Genomic DNA, 6,045 nt, shown 5'->3' with positions numbered 1-6,045 from the left:
AACATATATGTTATATCCACACTTTTTTGGAGCACCCTGTATACTCTAATAATAATTTTAAAATGTGTATCTTAACCTTTGGCTATAACTTTTCTATTTAACATATTTTTTTTTGTAAATCCCGAAACAAATTAGATAACGGACTCTATCGTTGACTTACCCTGTACAAAATAATTACTTTAGTAAAAGTAAATATTTTTTTTAAATAGATATTCACTGGTCCACTGCGTAATTAGTAACATTCCTTAGTAATTGTTAACAATACTGGACATTCAATGTAACATAAATATACACTAGAAAATAGTACATGAATTATTATTTGCCGACCATACCAATAGGTATGGTAAGCTATTAGAGGATCGGCAAAAAAAATGTTTTTTTAATTTCACTCAAAATGAGTTATTTGGGTCATAAATGACCTAAATACAAAATATTTTCGTGGTGTCTGTCTGTCTCTCTGTCTGTCTGTCTGTCCGTCTGTCCGTCTGTCCGTCTGTAACACGATAACTCAAAAACCGCTGAACCGATTTTAACCAAATTTGGCACAAAAATACTGTGGCACCCGAGAATCTGGCCATTAGTTTTTTTTTTGGGGGGTTGGTATAAGGGGGGTATAAGAGGGGGTTAAAATTTTAAAAAAATTGTAACTACAAAATTACAGTAGCTAGCGAAACGCGGTTTTCAAATTAAGATTAGGAATAATATTTGCAACAAAATTTGTAATAACATCAAAATCAGTCAAAGTCGCAGTTTTCGAGATATTAACATATTTTAGTATGGGGGGCTATACGTGCCTCCCGGCGCCAATTTTTTTTATATAAATTTATCTAAATATTTTATGCACACTATCTATAAAACATGCTCATTTTCATTTCAAATTATGTTGAATCTTGGTGACATATCCATACTCGAATATAACAAACATATACGTAACAACTTAAAATTATTTAAAATTCTAAAAGGTTCACGAATTCGATTCTTCTGTAGTCGTCAGCGTAGGAATAAGATCGAGGAAACTCGAGAGCCCGACTGAAAATAATTTAATATAATTTTTTGCTCGCTGCTCTTATCTAGCCTGTGATTCCGATGGCTGCAAATCCATTACCGAATAAAAGGTTTTACTTGTCTTGAATCTAAACTGGAAGAGAGCGTCATAGCGAAGAGATGCCTCAGAGACCTAAGTGATCTTTCTCTTTTCTCTATTTTTTATTTAATATAGATCGACAAAGAAAATTAACCTTTCTTATAAATTTCTTTTAAAATATGTATTCAAAAGCAGATAATCCTGCATTTCTCAATATAAGTTGTTGTAGCTAAATGATTGGATATTATATTATTGGAATGATTAAATGTGGATTTGAATCAGAAATCAATATAATAATAAATTTTGAATGTGAACGTCGCTGTTGTTATAAATAAGCATTCGTCATAAAATGAAATAAAATTTATAACTTTTTACCACACATGCAAAATTAAATTTTTAGTATTTGGAGCAATTATTCGAATGTTCTAATTACTGGGATCATATTAATTGTCCCTCTTTTACAAATATTTAAACAGTTTTTTTTATTATTTTTAATGAAATAAGCGACCTATATCGACAATATTAGTACCTGTACATTTTGAAAATTTGCTACGTTTTTTTTTGGAACTTCACGACAGGAATGATGAACATCCATAAATAAAGATTGAAGACCTGGTATAAATCGGGATATATGTATACAGGATTAAATCAAATTCGACTCACTGCCATTGGGATTTCAAAAACTATCTTATTTAAGTTTATTTTAAAATTGGTAAATAAACCACTAATTTGAGAATCCCCATAAATCCGGAAAAATACCTTGATAGAGCCAAATATAATATAATACCACGAATATCTGCGAAATTGTTAAAAATTTAGGAACATAGAAAAGCGACTTATAAATACTTATTCACTATCTTCGACAACTATGACGATATTGGCCTTCTTCTTACTAATGATATAACTAATATGATCTAACTATATGACTAATGTCTTTGTCAGCATGGTCTGGACAAACGAATTAAGAGTCCTGGTACTTCCAATTGACTTCGGAAATCCTATACCTAAAAATGTATTTCTCTCACCGTGTAACAAAATCTCCGAGCTGGATTTTATTTTGAATCGTTTAACGGATAGATCCTTCTCCGGTTCTGGCTTCCTGGGTTTCAAATCGCGTCTTATTACCTTTCTCGCGATCCCTCAGCTTTATTTTCCCGGAATTAAGGACCGAATCGAGTGCTTTCGCAAAATATTCCCTAAAAGCGGCCCTAAAACGCTTATTCGCGACATTTAACTTTTATTTCCGTGCCCATTCCTCCATTTTTGACTGATCGAACGAGCTTTGAACGGATTCGGAGGCGCTGCGATTGGGTTTATGCAGAAATAAAGTTGATATTTCACGTAAATACGCGAGCGAAGCAATTGGATATCGAAGAGGATGCAACGCAAAAAGTTACTTTATGTTTTTTGGAATTTCACGACAGGAATGATGAACATCCATAAATAAGGATTGAGACCTGGTATAAATCAGGATATATGTATACAAGGTAAATCAAATTCGACTCACTGCCATTGGGATTTCAGAAACTATATTATTTGGGTTTATTTTAAAATTGGTAAATAAACCACTAATCGTTAAAAATTTAGGAACACTGTAAACAGAAAAGCGACTTATAAATACTTATTCACTATATTCGACAACTATGACGATATTGGCCTTCTTCTTACTAATGATATAACTAATATGATCTAACTATATGACTAATGTCTTTGTCAGCATGGTCTGGACAAACGAATTAAGAGTCCTGGTACTTCCAATTGACTTCTGGAAATCCTATACCTAAAAATGTATTTCTCTCACCGTGTAACAAAATCTCCGAGCTGGATTTTATTTTGAATCGTTTAACGGATAGATCCTTCTCCGGTTCTGGCTCCCTGGGTTTCAAATCGCGTCTTATTACCTTTCTCGCGATCCCCTCAGCTTTATTTTCCCGGAATTAAGGACCGAATCGTGTGCTTTCGCAAAATATTCCCTAAAAGCGGCCCTAAAACGCTTATTCGCGACATTTAACTTTTATTTCCCGGCCCATTCCTCCATTTTTGACTGATCAAACGAGCTTTGAACGGATTCGGAGGCGTTGCGATTGGATTTATGCAGAAATAAAGTTGATATTTCAAGTAAATACGCGAGCGAATGCAGTTGGATATCGAAGAGGATGCAACGCAAAAGTTACTTATGTTTTTTTTGGAATTTCACGACAGGAATGATGAACATCCATAAATAAGGATTGGAGACCTGGTATAAAACAGGATATATGTATACAGGGTAAATCAAATTCGACTCACTGCCATTGGGATTTCAGAAACTATGTTATTTAGGTTTATTTTAAAATTGGTAAATAAACCACTAATCGTTAAAAATTTAGGAACACTGTAAATAGAAAAGCGACTTATAAATACTTATTCACTATCTTCGACAACTATGACGATATTGGCCTTCTTCTTACTAATGATATAACTAATATGATCTAACTATATGACTAATGTCTTTGTCAGCATGGTTTGGACAAACGAATTAAGAGTCCTGGTACTTCCAATTGACTTCGGAAATCCTATACCTAAAAATGTATTTCTCTCACCGTGTAACAAAATCTCCGAGCTGGATTTTATTTTGAATCGTTTAACGGATAGATCCTTCTCCGGTTCTGGCTTCCTGGGTTTCAAATCGCGTCTTATTACCTTTCTCGCGATCCCCTCAGCTTTATTTTCCCGGAATTAAGGACCGAATCGAGTGCTTTCGCAAAATATTCCCTAAAAGCGGCCCTAAAACGCTTATTCGCGACATTTAACTTTTATTTCCGTGCCCATTCCTCCATTTTTGACTGATCGAACGAGCTTTGAACGGATTCGGAGGCGCTGCGATTGGGTTTATGCAGAAATAAAGTTGATATTTCACGTAAATACGCGAGCGAATGCAATTGGATATCGAAGAGGATGCAACGCAAAAGTTACTTATGTTTTTTTTGGAATTTCACGACAGGAATGATGAACATCCATAAATAAGGATTGGAGACCTGGTATAAATCAGGATATATGTATACAAGGTAAATCAAATTCGACTCACTGCCATTGGGATTTCAGAAACTATATTATTTGGGTTTATTTTAAAATTGGTAAATAAACCACTAATCGTTAAAAATTTAGGAACACTGTAAACAGAAAAGCGACTTATAAATACTTATTCACTATATTCGACAACTATGACGATATTGGCCTTCTTCTTACTAATGATATAACTAATATGATCTAACTATATGACTAATGTCTTTGTCAGCATGGTCTGGACAAACGAATTAAGAGTCCTGGTACTTCCAATTGACTTCGGAAATCCTATACCTAAAAATGTATTTCTCTCACCGTGTAACAAAATCTCCGAGCTGGATTTTATTTTGAATGTTTAACGGATAGATCCTTCCGGTTCTGGCTCCTGGGTTTCAAATCGCGTCTTATTACCTTTCTCGCGATCCCCTCAGCTTTATTTTCCCGGAATTAAGGACCGAATCGTGTGCTTTCGCAAAATATTCCCTAAAAGCGGCCCTAAAACGCTTATTCGCGACATTTAACTTTTATTTCCCGGCCCATTCCTCCATTTTTGACTGATCAAACGAGCTTTGAACGGATTCGGAGGCGTTGCGATTGGATTTATGCAGAAATAAAGTTGATATTTCAAGTAAATACGCGAGCGAATGCAGTTGGATATCGAAGAGGATGCAACGCAAAAGTTACTTATGTTTTTTTGGAATTTCACGACAGGAATGATGAACATCCATAAATAAGGATTGGAGACCTGGTATAAAACAGGATATATGTATACAGGGTAAATCAAATTCGACTCACTGCCATTGGGATTTCAGAAACTATGTTATTTAGGTTTATTTTAAAATTGGTAAATAAACCACTAATCGTTAAAAATTTAGGAACACTGTAAATAGAAAAGCGACTTATAAATACTTATTCACTATCTTCGACAACTATGACGATATTGGCCTTCTTCTTACTAATGATATAACTAATATGATCTAACTATATGACTAATGTCTTTGTCAGCATGGTCTGGACAAACGAATTAAGAGTTCTGGTACTTCCAATTGACTTCGGAAATCCCATACCTAAAAATGTATTTCTTTCATCGTGTAACAAAATCTCCGAGCTGGATTTTATTTTGAATCGTTTAACGGATAAATCCTTCTCCGGTTCAGGCTGCCTGGGTTTCAAATCGCGTCTTATTACCCTTCCTCGCGATCCCTCAGCTTTATTTTCCCCGGAATTAAGGACCGAATCGAGTGCTTTCGCAACATTCCCTAAAAGCGGGCCTAAAACGCTTATTCATGACATTTTAACTTTATTTCCGTGTCCATTCCTCCATTTTTGGACTGATCGAACGAGCTTTGAACGGATTCGGAGGCGCTGTGATTGGGTTTATGTAGAAATAAAGTTGATATTTCACGTAAATACGCGAGCGAAATGCAATTGATATCGAAGAGGATGCAACGCAAAAGTTACTTATGTTTTTTTAGAATTTCACGATAGGAATGATGAACATCCATAATATAAGGATTGAGAGACCTGGTATAAATCAGAATATATGTATACAGGGTAATCCAAATTCGACTCACTGCCATTGGGATTTCTAGAAAACTATATTATTTGGGTATATTTTAAAATTGGTAAAAACCACTAATCGTTAAAGAAATTTAGGAACACTGTAAAATAGAAAAGTGCGACTTATAAATACTTATTCACTATATCAGACAACTATGACGATATTGGCCTTCTTCTTACTGACATGATATAAAACTAATATGATTCAACTATATGACTAATGTTTGTCGGCATGGTCTGATTAAACGAATTAAGAGTCCTGGTACTTCCAATTGACTTCGGAAATCCTATACCTAAAAATATACATTTCTCACCGATGGCAACAAAATCCTCGAGCTGGTTTTATTTTTGAATCGTTT

Source organism: Sitophilus oryzae, unplaced genomic scaffold, assembly GCF_002938485.1.
Source record: "Sitophilus oryzae breed Bouriz unplaced genomic scaffold, Soryzae_2.0 scaffold_30_pilon_pilon, whole genome shotgun sequence".
Taxonomy (NCBI): domain Eukaryota; kingdom Metazoa; phylum Arthropoda; class Insecta; order Coleoptera; family Curculionidae; genus Sitophilus; species Sitophilus oryzae.
The sequence above is the reverse complement of the archived record's forward strand: the minus strand, read 5'-3'. Positions refer to the sequence as shown.